This window comes from Tursiops truncatus, chromosome X (genome assembly GCF_011762595.2).
Source record: "Tursiops truncatus isolate mTurTru1 chromosome X, mTurTru1.mat.Y, whole genome shotgun sequence".
Taxonomy (NCBI): domain Eukaryota; kingdom Metazoa; phylum Chordata; class Mammalia; order Artiodactyla; family Delphinidae; genus Tursiops; species Tursiops truncatus.
The window spans coordinates 67,719,532-67,735,692 of NC_047055.1; positions in this window are offsets into that span (position 1 = coordinate 67,719,532).

Sequence of the window (16,161 nt, forward strand, 5' to 3'; positions counted from 1 at the left end):
GGGTTCAGGGGGTGATAGGGTACTAGTGGGGATCTCAGCAGAAGGAGTTTTAGAATTTTTTCTCCAGTTTTCTGCTTTTATAACATGACTTAAATATTCTGTCTGCCCCTGTTTCTTTTGTGTGGCTTCTCAGTTTTGCTTCCACTGGCCTATTCTGTCCTCTTTGATGGTTTGGCAACTTTTTCTGTAAAGGGCCTGATAGTAAATATTTTAGGCTTTGTGGACCATATGGTTTTTGCCACTGTGGCATGAAAGCAGCCAGAGGCAGTACATAAACAGACAAATGTGTCTGTGTTCCAACAAAACCATATTTATTTAAAAAAAAAAGATGGTGCTGGATTTGGCCTGTGGGCTGTGGTTTGCCAACATCTGCTCTGTGATATTTTGCTTTATAACTTTTGCTCTCATAGTTTCTACTTAGTCATGGTGGACTTCCTCATGTTCATGCCTCTCATCTCCCCTCATAACCTCTTAGAGCACTTTTTCACCTCCAGTCTCTGCTACTGATTACCTGTTTCTGTACATATTTCACAATTCTGAGTTTCTGAGAGCACAGGTGGTAGCCAGACTGGGTGCTTTGTATGTCATTAGTATTATGTTCTGGGATGTAAAAGTGATTTGCTTGGCTGTCTACCTTGCTGCTTCAATATAACCAATTCCATATTTATTACATTCCTTTTCAGGGTCTATTCCTTGCAATCCAAATTTTATTGCAAGAAATGGGCTCATTTGGATCAGTTTAAGAAGTTTACAGAACTTGACTCCACTGTGGCATTATTAATGTCATTCAGTTTATTTCTCTGGTTTTCTGCATGTCATCTTGCTTCTACTTCCAACTGGTTTCCTCATACTCTGTCCTCCTCTACCTCCTAGCTACTGAATACTTATGTTTTTATGTTTTTTTCTCATTCATAACTTGAGCTTGTGCAGCCTCTGTAGGCGTGGCCTCCAGTCTACCTCATCTTTCTCTCTGCAAACTATCTGTTTCCACTCTTGTTCTCCATGCTGCCCAGTTGTCATTAAATTGAGACTCTGATTGCCTGTGGGTTAAGTTTCCTGAGACTGTAGAGGTAGCAGTTGTTATTTGGCAGGTCTAGGACATTTCCCCCTATTGATTGCTATGTGGAAATGTTTTTCTTTCCCTTTTTATAATTCCGAAGTACTTTAGACTAACACAACTCATCTATCATAGGTATATCCAGAGTCATTTAATTGCTCTAAAACTAGAAGGCATCCCAGTCATGGGACATCCGAAAGATGCCATACCTAACCATCTTTGGAAGCGACAGTTTCACAAATGACTACACGACCCTACTTTCTCTATATCCTTGAGTCCTGCTGCTGTTTGATTTCCTTATCCTCTGTTCTTTATTCTATTGCTAATGGAGTTTTTGCTTATTTTTAGCTTCTGATTTCTGTGCTTACAGTTGATATTACTTAAATCCTTCATGATTCTTACATAGGCTGTGGTATGTTCTTTCATTGCATATCCATTCATTTCAGCTGCAGAGGTTTTGTCCCTCTTTTTCCTCAGTTGTAAGTTGAATCTAATTTTCTTACCTCATCCTTGTTTGTGGACAGCTTTCATGTCACAGCAAGTCATAGGCTGTTGACCGGCTTGTGGATATCTGTCCTTGGATCTGATCCTTACTTCCCCTTGATCTGAATAGCCATGGATTCAGAGGAGGGATTCTTGGTCACAAGAATGCTTTCTTAGCTAGACTTGTTTGCAGTACAGTTTCCTTTAGAAGAATTTTGGGCATGGGTGACACTATGACATGTCTACTTTATTCTCTCTGGTTTAGCTGCCTAACACTGCTTATTTGCAGCATCTAGCAAGTCTCTCAAAGTCTCACCTTCTAAAGTGGGTATAAAATGTAAATTCTGTGTCACAAGCTGGTTTGCACAGCATCTTTAAAACAAGGGATTTTCTGGAAGATCATAGCCAATTCCCTAAATTGCATTCCTCTTGAGGGGCTATTCTGCTTCTTACTATTGGTTAGGTACTTCTGATTGCTAGAAACAAATTCACCAGTGAGCTAATGACAGGTTATTGGCTGGTGACTTGTGGGGAAATAATGGTGACTGGGATCACATGAAATGCCAATTATAGGGGGACCTTAATATAGTTATGCCCATTAGGGATGGGATCTGGGTCCAAAGAAGCTTTGGGAAACTCAGCAGCAGGAGTTTGCGGATCTTCATGTTACGATTGTGCCATTTATGTAACTGAGTTACTCTGTCTTCTTAAGTTTTGTGTCTTATTTCTCCCATTGCCTATTGGCTTACCTATTCACTTTGTTTTAGTTTTTTTCTCTGCCTCATATTTTTAGCTTATTCATAGGTTCTGCTTACTTAGGGCTTCACCTTTTTTCCCCCCACTGAATTGTATACTTTATTTATTTTTTAAATTGGAGTATAGTTGATTGACAGTGTTCTGAGGGCTTCACCTTTATCATAAGTTTTGCTTGTTTGTGGCCCTCGTGGCCTCACCTCTCTGCATTGTGTTGGCTTGCTGTCTATCCTTTCAGCTTCAGTTCCCTTTGCTAACTATGATTACTACTTTTTTTTTTTTTTTTAAAGAAGATGTTGGGGGTAGGAGTTTATTTAGTTATTTATTTTTGCTGTGTTGCGTCTTCATTTCTGTGTGAGGGCTTTCTCTAGTTGTGGCCAGCGGGGGCCACTCTTCATCGCGGTGCACGGGCCTCTCACTGTCGCGGCCTCTCTTGCTGCAGAGCACAGGCTCCAGACGTGCAGGCTCAGTAGTTGTGGCTCACGGGCCTAGTTGCTCCGCGGCATGTGGGATCCTCCCAGACCAGGGCTCGAACCCGTGTCCCCTGCGTTAGCAGGCAGATTCTCAACCACTGCGCTACCAGGGAAGCCCCGATTACTACTTTTGATAGCCCAATTCTAATTCCTGAGAATACAAATGTACTAGGCCTGACTTATCCCAGTTCAGTTAGATATTTATATACCAACAGCAGCAGTTTGTGGGTCGTTTTTTTTTTTAAGATTTTGTGCAAGTTGATAAAAAATCTACAATCTACAATACTTCTGGGTAGATATGGAATTCTATGAACACATATAATAGCTCTCATACTGTAATTGATGGATGTTTCCTTATGCCTAAGAATACTATTCCTTACTCTGAATATCTCTTAAATCCTAGAACAAACAGGGTTCAGTCTTTTTTTTCTCGTGTTTCCCTCTCACTTGAAAAATCGTCAACAGCTCTCCGCTCTCACCAGACTCCACTTAGTCATTCACTACGACGACATCGTAGAAGCCACCCTGGGTGTCTCCCAAAAGATAAAATCCTAACCCCTGGTACCTGAGAATGCGACTTTATTTGGAAATATGTTTGTGGGTCTTTACTTTTGTGTTCTGCAGTTAATATGATTATTATACTTAGTCTCTGTTTCTTTTACTTTGCTTCGTTTCTTCTAGCTTCCAATGCATCCATTAACAACTGGCTTCTCCATCCTTTATTTCAGGGGTTGCAATTGCAGATGCATGCAGGGTCCAGATGGGGTAAATGTGTAAGATGGTTCTGATATTTATTTTCTTATTTATTTCTTGAAACACTGCTTTGTTTTTGTTTTGTTTTGTTTTTTTGGCTTTTCTTTTGTTGCTCTACTTTTGATACAGACATTGGAAAAGAGAATTCTCTTAAAATAAAATAAAGATTTCAAATGCAATGGTAAAGAGCAGTTGATGCTTCTAAGAGGGAGTGTTTAGGTTTGTGGTCCAGTGGAACATGAACCTTTCATCCAAAGGAGAAGGCTATTACTCCTTGGCTCCTGTTGATTGTTGCTCAGTAAAAATGCTGCCCAACATTGACAGGATTTCCAGCTCTCTGCAAGGAGCCTGAGTTTGAGCTGTTAGCTTAAATTTGTTTAACTGCTGCAGGCCAACACAGTGTGTTTATTTTATTTTTTTAAATATTTATTTATTTATTTATTTTGGCTGCCCTGGGTGTTAGTTGCGGCACGCGGGATCTTCGTTGCAGCATGTGGGCTTCTTAGTTGCGGCATGCATGTGGGATCTAGTTCCCCAACCAGGGATTGAACCCGGGCCCCCTGCATTGGGAGCACAGAGTCTTACCCACTGGACCACGAGGGAGGTCCCAAATGCAGTGTGTTTATAAATGCTCTTATAACCCCATAGCTTCTGCTGCTTTATATTTTTGACTTGTTTGTAGTGTTACCTTTTTCCCATGTGGTATGAAACATGAGTGTGTAGTACTACCCGTTCAGCTTGGCCTGCGGTTGGCAGTTTTCCTTGGGTAGTGTTTAAAGCTAGGTCGCAGTTTTGAATGGAATGGTATAGATTCGAATAGATTAGGAAAGAACAGATGAAGATAGACTATTTAAAAATGAGAAAATACTAGCCTCCATCTGGCAAAGGGTAAGTACTTTGTGAAATTTTTGTTCCAGCTATATGTTTGTATGTATGTATATCTTTGTTCTAATGTAATTGTTTCTTACTGTGGATTAAGCAACTTTATAAGGCACCTAGTGAAATAGTGTGAGTAAGCTGGCATCCTGTGGGCTAAATCCCTCCTGTATACAGGTCTCCTTTGGCTCACACAGTGTTTCTTAAAAATCTGGTGATTGCCAGGGGCTTGAGGGGAGGGGGAGAATGAGGAGTTGTTGTTTACTGGGTATAGAGTTTGAATTTTGCAAGATGAAAAATTTCTGGAGATTTGTTGCTCAGCAATATGAATATGATTAATGCTACTGAACTGTGCACTTAAAAATGGTTAAGACGGTTTAAAAAAAAGAACAGGAGTAACCCATTAAACAAAGTTTACACAGTCATCAGAATATCCTTGAGTATCTCAAATATAATCAAGTTAAAAAATACTTGATGACCATCTTTGATAAAACCTTCCATTTCTATATATCAAGCTATGGCCCACGGGGCAAACGTGGCCCACCGCTTTATATATATATATACACACACACAGCCTATGAGTGGAGAATGGTGTTTACATTTTTTAATGGTTCAAAAAAATCAAAAGGAGAATAATGTTATAACCTGTGAAAATTATACAAAAATCAGATTTCAGTTTTATTGGAGCACAGCCACACATTCATTTATGTATTGTCTATGGCTGCTTTTATGCTACAGTGGCAAAGTAGTTGTGACACAGACCATATGGCCTGCAAAACCTAAAATATTTACTACCTGGCCATTAAAGAAAAACTTGGAAAGTTACTCTATTGCAACAGTTGCCGGATCCCTCACAGCATCATCTTTGATGGCTTTAAATGCCTAATTAACAGCTCTGTCATGGCCTCCTAGTGGCTATTATCATTCTATTCTAATATGTGGGGGGATTCTCACTTCCTTATCCCCTACTGTGACACCCTAACCAAATCGAGCAAACTCACATTCTTGGTGAGCTTCAGTTATGCCTGGAATTCTGTTAGCAATTTCTGGTATTGTAGGTTCTTTTATTTTCAAGAAACGGACCTCTCTTGGGTCAGCCAGGCAATTTGGACCACCCATGGCTATGCATGGCCAGCCTCTAAGGTAGACAAAGGTTTCATAAGAGTCAAAATAAAGAAAATCCAGTATTTGAATAAGACAATTAAAAAATAAAGAAAATGAAATTCAGTTTCCTCTCTGAGGAAAATGGTTTGAGGATTGGAAACGGTTCCAAGATAGATGCAAGCAACAGGGGTTTGTATCATTCATCTAGTATGCTACCTTTAAAATCTTTTTTTTAAAATAAAAATTCTATATATTTAAGGTATACAACTTGATGATTTGATATACATAGTGAAATGATTACTATAGTCAACCGTCAAACTAATTAACTTTCTTCTCACCTAGTTACCTATTTTTTTGTGATGAGAGTACCTGCAATCTATTCTCTTAGCAAATTTTCAGTATTCACTATAGTATTATTAACTGACCTTATGCCATATATCACATGTCTTCATTCCTCCTTTTCTCTGCTTTTTTGCCTTCCTCATTATCTACTCAAGATTTAGTTTACTTCCTAGTTTTGTTTATATTCTGCTTCCTCATAAATTTTCAGTTATTCATCACTAAACCTTGCTTATTGCTCCAGTGTCCTTGGCTGTATCTCATGTTTCCCAGCGCTGTCATTTAATATTCAGCTCCCTCTGCTATGGGCCTCACTCTTTTTGTATTTCACAAACTGTATTCCTCAATGCAAGAATTTAAATGGCTTAGCTCACCCCCTGCTTGGGTAGTCAGTTTCTGAGTCGTGCAATGACACAGCACTTAGGTAGTGTGTCCCACACCTGGTACATTCAGCTTTGGGTGACAGGACAGGTCATATTCTAAAATTCATTGCTCTCTCAGACTGCCTCATCTCCAGAACTATGAGTGGAACAGTTTACCTTAGATGAGACTGTGAGTGTAGCCACCACTTGATTCAGGCGTGTTTGTATTGCATTTCTACATCTTGACCACTAATCACCTGTGCCCCGCATCTCATTTTCTCATTTCTAAAGATGCTTCTGTTTATACTTTTCCAGCTCTTACTTAAGCAGAAATGTTGGAGAGTAACTAAGTCACGTCCAGATGCTATAGTCTGATGTCACGAGGCCACATTAGATATTTCCCTGCCAATTTTAGAAGCATCCACCTGTCTGATCTTCTTGGCCACTTCAGTTTTCTCTCTTGCGATTCTACCACAAGTTACCTTCATTGGATGTGTGATCCTGTGACAATAACTTGGCCGCAGTTCCTGTAGGCCCTTAACCTTCTAGCCTGGGTTGTGGTGGGGTGTGTGTCTGTTCTCTGCCCCACCACCAAGTCATAACCAGGTCTAAATATTTTACTTCCTGCCGAAGTTCTGTTTATGTAGCCCAACTCTACATTATTTTCTAAATTACATAAGATTTCTGGTTTCAAGAAATAAGACGCAGGATTAGCTCAAGAAATAGACATTTATCAAATAGATACACATAGTAAGATACACACAGTAAGGAAGATAGGATTTCATAGGAATCTTAAGAACAGTGTGGTATGGAATTAAATCTGTGGTGGCTCTAAGAGCTTAAGCACATGGAGTTTGTAGACCTTTTCCATTGTGCTGTTGACTTGAATTAAATCAGTTATTTGTTCAGCTATTCTCTTCCTCTCTACTTTTTTTTTCTTCCTCATGACTGGCTTTGCCACTACTTCAATGAGGCTTTCAGCTTCAGCTTTTACTGGTAATTACCTAGTTTTCATTGTTTCTACTCAAATTCCAAAGAGTGAAAATCTAATTGGCTTAGTTTATCTTTACTTGTGCAGTGCTTTTTCATGCTTAGACATGCTGGCAATATATGGATTGGTCCCGACAATCGTGCTCATTGGAGAGGATGTAGTACTAGATAATGTGAAACAAAAGCTGGTCATTAAGGGCTGTGCTACAGCTGTGACAATAGATAGGGTGGTGATCTTTAGAAGGATGCGGGCGTACATTTGTAGGAACCTGAACACTGGACACATTTAGTCCAGTGGTTCGCAAGCTTGGGAACCTATGGTCTGATCCATGTTATTCCGTGCCTGTTGGAATGGTAACTGAGCACCCTGTCTAGCTATAAGAGAGATAAAATCATGCTTTCCAGGGTCAGCACCTCATGGTTATGTTGGAATTTGCACATCATTGTCAGAAGAGAAATAACTGCCAAACCCTGCTCTGCTTATTTTTTTGTTGTTGCTATAATACAACCACTACCAGTAGCCTCAGTGCTTCACCTTAAGTGGCTGTATGTATCAGTCACAAAGGCAATTGTGTAATTAGTGGCTTTGCCACAACATAACCTGGACTTGTAAAAAAAACTTTGCATCCTGGTATCTGGAGGGGATTGTGTATGATTTTCTACCCTACAGTCATACCCTAACAATTCCAAATGTTTTATATTTCTCCTGGGGGTCTGTTTTCATGCAACTGTATTTCTGATACAAATTTCTATACAAAATTGGCCCTTTTGGTCTCAAGAAATGAAGAATCACTCAGCCTGCCTCATTAATAGGAGTTTATTTTATATAAATATGTTGAACAATGTGGAAAGTGGGGCTATAATGGGAATCTAAATATAGAAACAATATTGAGTATGGGAACTGGATTCGAGCAGCTCTGGGCACCTTAACAGCAGGTATTTTTGGTTCATTACTCTTGTGCTACACCACTGACATCACTCAGCCACTGTGCGTTTGCTGTTCCTTCTAGCTCAGTGGCTCTCTATCAGAGCTGTACATTAGAATCAACTGAGGAACTTTAAAAATAAACCAGGGTGAGATATTGTGATTTAATCGCCACAGGCATCAGTTTTTAAAGTTCCTTCATGCTTCTTTTGCTTTTAATTTTTAAAAATTTTTTTGGTTGCACTGTATGTGGGATCTTAGTTCCCTGATGAGGGATCGAACCCATGCCCCCTGCAGTGGAAGTGCAGAGTCTTAACCACTGGACTGCCAGGGAAGTCCTCTTTTGCTATTAACTGGCTTCCCCAACCTTTATTTCTCTACCTGCCAGTTTCTGCTTACTTGTGATATTCATGGATTGTATTACCTCGTAAATTTGCCTTCTCTTGGTCTTAATGAGCTCCCTTAGAGAAGAGCCTATGGCATGACAGCAAAATTAAAGTGTCTATTGCAAGGGTTGGCAAACATTTTCTGTAAAATTCCAGATAGCAAATATATGAGGCTTGTAGGCCACAGAGTCTCTGTTGCAACTATTCACTCAGCGAATCAACCAGAGACAGTGAATGCAAGATCCGTCTGCAGCCAGATTTGACCCATTGGCTGTAGTTTGCTGACCCCTGGTCTGTTCCTTCCTTGTTCATAGTAAACTTTCTTGTTTATTCTTTCTCAGTATCTTCTTAGCTACTGTTCTCCAATTCATCATTAACTTGAATATAAGAATTACTTTGGGGACTTCCCTGGTGGCGCAGTGGTTAAGAATCCGCCTGCCAATGCAGGGGACACAGGTTCAAGGCCTAGTCCAGGAAGATCCCACATACTGCGGAGCAGCTAAGCTCGTGCGCCACAACTACTGAGCCTGCGCTCTAGAGCCCGCGAGCCCCAACTACTGAGTCCGTGTGTTACAACTACTGAAGCCGTGCGCCTAGAGCCCGTGTGCCACAGCAAGAGAAGCCACCGCAATGAGAAGCCCGCGCACCGCAACGAAGAGCAGCCCCTGCTCGGCGCAACTAGGGAAAGCCCGCACACAGCAACGAAGACCCAATGCAGCCAAAAAAAAAAATAAATTAATTACAAAATTAAAAAAAAATTACTTTGTAAAATTCTACTTCATCAAAAAAAATTCATTTAGGGATATTTATCGTGGTAGCATTTGATTTATAAATTCATTTGGTCAGAATTAACGTGCTTGAAACATTTCTTCTCCTCTTCTAGAGACATTTAGTCAAGTCTTTTTATGTCCTAATAATCATAATTTTCATCATGTAGATCTCCCCAGTATTTCTTATGTTACTTCTTAGGTATTTTATGCCATATGTAGCCACAATTTTCTATTAATTCTAATAACTTTATTTTTCCTAGCTTATTTCAAAATGGAAGTGCTGTTTTTCCTGGTTATAAAGAGGTACTTATAATAAGCAATTCAAATAATACAAGGATATAAAGAGTGCAGGCAAGATAAGCTATAATCCCATCATTCATCTAAAACCACTGTTAATGGTGTATAGACTTCAGTGTTGGGCTGTCTTTGTCATTGAGCATTTATTTTATCTAATTATGCCACCTGTTCAGATTCTGTGCTGATTAAGCAATTTCATGATTACAATTTGGCTACAAGAAAAGCATATGCTCCTCATGTGGAAACGAGTATTCTGGTTACATAGATGGGTATGTTTCTTGTAGTAAGTTAAATTGGCATGTTGAAGATTATTTACCTCTCATTATATGTCAGCTATGATGAATGCCCTTGTAATTTATCTTTGCACAGTTGACTCATCATTTCCTTACCAACCATAATTTTTAGTCACAGAAGCTGCAGTGAATTCTCTCAGGGCCCTTAGGCCTGGTTTGTTTCCATGGAAAAGAGCCTGACAAAAGACTGATAGTGTCGACATGTTCCTGGCAGCAGGCATGAGCATAAGTATGCATTTGAAGAAGTATTAGAGAATATGATAAAAATCAGTGGTTACAGTTTGTTAGGAGAAACTCCCTCATTTTCTAATTTACCTAGAGAATTACTTTAGTCAGTTCAGAGATAGCAGCATGTATATGTTTTGTCTTGTTCCTGAGGCACAGTTGTTGGAAGTTGGCTACAATGGGCCACCAAAGGATTTTTACACTCCTTGAATACATCCAACTAGGGAGAATTGCATGAAGTATTTGTAATTGAAAAGTGTGCGTGCCTGCTTTTAGTAGCCTGGAACTTGATAAAAATGTCGTTAACTAAAGGTAGGATATAAAATATTTTAACTCAGAGTAACAGCTTAATATCTAAAAAGAACTTCTGCATCACTAAGAAGAAAAATGTCTTGCTGGGAACAAGTTTGGGAAACAAATGTACTTTTTTTTCTTTTTGTGGGGAGTAAAGTGCCCTCTCAAAAAAAAAAAAAAAACCTTGCCTAGTTCAGAAAATGCATTGTTCTGCTTAAAAACCAGCTTAACATTTTGTTCTAAGTCAGAAGTAGTTCCTAAGTTGTATGTTTTATGATAGTTATAACCTCATTTATTGACAGTTCTAATCCAGTGATTTAAAAAATGTGACAGTAAGGATAATTATAACCAAAACATCTAATCGTTATAATGTAAATATATATTATATTTAATTGTGGTTGTAAAAATGCATTTTGAAACTTCAAGGAAAACAAGGGTGGCCTATATGATTTGGCTACTTAATATCAAAAATGGATGATATGTGGGGGTATCACTGGATCACAGGACTCAGCATATAGTTTTACTCAGGGCTAACATAGTAAGGATACATAGCCTTTCTAAAGTTAGCATAAAGAAAAAGACACACGTGGAGTCTGGAGGAGTCCCTGTGCAGCTTTCCATCTGCTTTCTCCTTCCCATGAGCAGTCACACAGAGCATCCCCTTGCAATAAAAATACAGCAGCACGTTGTAACAGCAACAGGTTTCTGCCAGGGAAACCTGTTAAGAGACTCAGCAACCAAGGTTTTTATTGTGGGCTGGTCACATAGGCACTTTCTGCTTAGCACATACCAAGACATCAGACTTCCAGAAGGAAAGTAGGTATTCAACGTGATCCACATTATTTATATAAGCAATTTAGGCACAGTGAGCCACCCTTATCAGTTAGGGAAAGTTTTCTATCAGTGCAGGGAACTGTTTGCCAGTAAAGTTTCCTGATGCCAGCCAAGGGCCAACCTTGCAAGCAGGTCTTTCTGAGGATAGTAGTCTTAGGCCTGCTATGTTAACTCTTTCCTGTGTACGTGGGTTGAATGTATAAGAATAGATCAAAATTATAGCATTCTATGATTGATCACATTCAGGTACTGCTTAAGGTGATAAGAGTGAGTTCAAATATATGATTTCCGTTCTGTTTGGGGCATGTAAAAAAATTTTGGGAAGCCTTTTAGGTTATGTCAAAGAGTGACTTAAGCTTAACTTGTAAAGTATTTTTAACAAAATCTTTGATATACTGGCTATTTTTTCCTTTTTTCCTCCTTACACTGTTGGAAATAGTTAACTGAGAGAAGTGTGTTAATTTAAAATTGTGGGTGTCTTTCCTTCCCCACACATTAATTAGGAAATTCACCTTCAAGGAACCATTCTTTAAGAAAGAAGTCCAAGGGAATATTAAAGTTTTGTTCTATGGTTTCACATGAATTTAATTAAAAAACTGAAAGTTAGTTTAAAGTAACAGGCCTCTCCATTTGAGAAGATTTAAAAGCAGATTGATTGTGCTATCTGGGCATAATTCGATTCAGGTAATACTATTTTTCTCCCTTATCAGAAACTGAAGAAATTGCTGTAACCCCTTTGATGTATTTTCCTGCATCAAAAGTAAAAATATGGAAGTCTATTAAGACACCAAAATGTTCACATTGGTTATCTTTTGAGACAGGTTTACATAAGTAATTATTATTTCTTATGGGGTGTTTTGGTTTGATTTTTTTTCTTAATGAAAATATACTATGTTGGAAAAAATAAAAAGTTGGTAGGTTGACAGTGAGAGATTGATACTGCTATGACACCAGGTCTCTGACACCACCTGGCTTCAATTCATTTCTGATGCTAACTACCCCAAGTTAATACCAGATCCCACAAGTTAAGGGCAACATCTTCCTGAAGACTGCCTTCCCTTTAGTAAATCTTAGGGCAACCTATACTGACCAATCAGCTAAATTCAGGGATTCCTGTGACCATCTTGGGTTTGTTAATTTGCTAGAATAATTTCTAGAACTCCCTGAAAGTGCTATACTTACAATTACAGTTTTATTATAAAGGATACAACTCAGGAGCAGCCAAATGAAAAAGATACATAGGACAAAGTCTGGGAGGACCCTGGATAAGGAGCTTCCATTCCCTCACCCCTTGGACTCAGGATATGTCACCTTCCTGGCACATCAAAGTGTTCACCAACCAGGAAGCTCCTTGAGCTCTGGGTTTCTAGAGTTTTATTGGGGTCTTATCATTGGTCAGTTGGTTAAGTTCAGTCTCCAGCCCCTCCTCTCTGAAAGTCTAGAGGATAGGGCTGAAAGTTCCAATCTTCTACTAATATGCTTGGTCTTTCTGGCAACTAAGCCCATCTTGAGTCACCTCGTTAGCATAAACTCAGGTGTGCTCAAAATGGACTTCTTGTAAATAACAAAAGAACACTCCATCACTCACGCATTTTAGAGATCTGTGCTTCCAACAGAGGACAAAGACCAAATTTATATTATACATTTTTATATTTTATCTCTAGTTTTGTAAAGTTTTTTGTTATGAGGAGCGCAAATGATAGATCCAATGAGGGGATGATAATTTGCAAGGTTATAAGGGATCGTGAGCAGTAAGGGAGGTAAGAATTTTACTGGAAACCCACCAAAGGAACTGGCATGGTAACTAGAAGGCCACCAGGAAATGGAGGCATCAGGAGAAACCCTTTATGGGTTTGTTTCTATTTATGGGCCATGTTCTGCTCTTTTTTTTTTTTTTTGGTGGCTTGTGGGATCTTAGTTCCCCAACTAGGGATCAAACCCAGGCCTTTGGCAGTGAAAGCGTGGAGTCCTGACCACTGGACCACCAGGGATTTCCCCTGTTCTGCATTTCTGCTCTATCATTACCTTACCTCTGATTGTTTTGCTCTTTCTTTTGACCTTTTATATCCTTCTCTACACTTCTGCTTACTCATAGTTTATGCTTTTCCATGAATCCTTAGAGATCCAGTTCTATCTCTCACTTCGTTATGCATATTTAAAACTTGAGTGCATGTAAATTGTCAGCCTGTCATACTGACTGGCTCTTTCCTAGGCTAGGTTGGGAATTAACAGTAGTAGACTCAGAAGACTACTACTGCAGAGAAGTTTCACTTAGGAGCCAAGGGAAGAGAGGCTTATTACAATGGAAAGCACTTCTAAAACATTAAAATGTTTCTTTTTAAAGAGTGCTTAAAACATTAAGGATATCAGTGCTTTTCCTAATACCAAAAGCAAAATTCTTAATATGGAAGATTGATAAATGTCATGATATAAAATTTAATCGAGTTTAATGTATTAAAAAATGTTTGGATTTACTGTTAGAAAGGAATTCTAAATCTCAAGGCTAAATCAGTATATTTATGTATATTTTCTTATTCTGTCAAAATCTTGCAATCCTTAATTAATTTTTTTTTTTAAGTGGAAAGGATTTACTTTTTTCTCTCTCCCAATTGTTTGGTTATTCTATTTGTTAATCCATTCTTTGCTCACTGATTTGTAAACACATCTTTATCTTTCTGTGTCTTCAAACATAGAAGCCATAAAATGATTCATAAGCGCAGCTAACATAATAAAATACTTCATGTCAAAAACACTAAATGAAGTCAAAAGAAAATGAGAAATTGGAAAATATATGCAACATGTATTACTTAGTGCTAATCTCCATTAATGTATAAAAAGATTCTAAATAAAATCAAAAGACCACAGTTTAAAATGAGCAGTGGGCATGAACAGAGACAGTTCACAGAAAAACAACACTTAAACCTATGAAAGAACGCTCAAGCTCATAAGAAATGCAAAACAAAACTACAGAGAAAGTTAATACTTGAGAACTTTGCTGGAAGGACTATGGGAAAACTGGCATTTATAGAATGTTTGTTAGAGTACAAAATAGTATAATACTTATGGAGGGCACTTTGGAGATATTTATCAAAACTATAATTGCCTTTATTTTTTGATCCAGTGATCCTGTGTATCTGCACATGTGAAACAAATTGCATATGTAACATTGCAGACAGTTTTATAATAGTAAAAGATTGGAAACAACCCAGGAGCCCATGAGTGTGGAATACTAGGTTGCTGTAAAAACACATGAGGAAGCAGTCTCTGCAGTGATATATTGTTAAGTGAAAAAGTGAAATGGACAATGTTCACTTATGTTAAAAAAAAAACAGATTATATAAAAGTGGTTACCTGTAGGTGTTGGGAGAATGGGGCAGGTGTATCCAGGGATGAGAACAAGAATTTTCTATATATAATTTTTTATATAGAGAGGGGGAAGGTAGCAGAATTGAAAGGTTTGGAAGGTTCTGGTGACAAGATACACCTTTAATTTTTACTGTAATGTTTTATATATTGTGTATATTTCTAAGGTATATTGTGTTCGCTGATCTGTTGATTTCTTTTACATGCTAGTCTTTAAACTATGTGGTTTTTTTGTTTTTTTTTAATCTTTTTTTACATCTTTATTGGAGTATAATTGCTTTACAATGGTGTGTTAGTTTCTGCTTTATAACAAAGTGAATCAGTTATACATATACATATGTTCCCATATCTCTTCCCTCTTGTGTCTCCCTCCATCCCACCCTCCCTATCCCACACCTCTAGGTGGTCAGAAAGCACCGAGCTGATCTCCCTGTGCTATGCGGCTGCTTCCCACTAGCTATCTTACGCTTGGAAGTGTATATATGTCCATGCCACTCTCTCACTCTGTCACAGCTTACCCTTCCCCCTGTGTCATACAGAGTGAAGTAAGTCAGAAAGAGAAAGACAAATACCGTATGCTAACACATATATCTGGAATCTAAGAAAAAAAAAAAAAGGTCATGAAGAACCTAGGGGCAAGACGGGGATAAAGACAGACCTACTAGAGAATGGACTTGAGGATAAACTATGTTTTAATAAGAGGTTTTCTTTTTTTAAAAAAAAGGCTATGTTCACTCATTTTTCCTCTTGATAAGCTTTTTATTCAACTTGTATACATTAAATGCCTCCTGTACCATGCATGGGTACTGTACATAATTTATACATACAGTAGGTTCTAGGTTTTCTCTGGGAGATCAATAAGCTAGGGGAAGTATAATAGAGTTAAGTACGAGATACGTAGGAAGGAAGGTTACCTAACAGTAGAGGTGATAGGAGGGGAGAGGAGGAGGACTTTGCAACATTGGACTTCAGGGGAATTTTATCACCAAAGCTGTACCCTAAGGCAGAACCCATATTTGGGGCCAAGTAACCAAGCTAACATTGTTCTCTGAAGGACTTTTGGTATTTTTACAGTGGACTTAGCCACCATATATATCAATATATTGCCACCAAGGGGCTTAAATTCCAATTATTAGAGGTTCCAAGGGACCTGCTTTTGTCCATTAGGTGTTCTTGCTAAAATTTTTGTAATTCTGGGTCAGGAATCATGTCAGTCATAAATGCAGCCTTTTTCATGATGTCTCTAGATAAATTTTGTCATTTTTTAATTTCACGTTGTTGATCATCACCCATTCCTTTCTCTTGGAATCATGATACCTTGGTACCCTGGCATAATTTACAGTTTTTTTTCACTTTGTAGAAACTTAAAAATCTGTTGAAGTAGTGTTAAGTGTCTGGCTTAAGTTCTGCTTGGGGGGTTCCTTTGACGCAGAATGTTCCCTCTGATGTTAGACCAAATATTGTGATCAAGCTCAAGGGGTCAGTATATCTTATAGTAACTTTAGTGACTGATCTATAATTGGTAGTTTGATACTTTCAGCTCTATTATTTTCTAGTTGAGAGATTACATGATGTCTGTCAGTA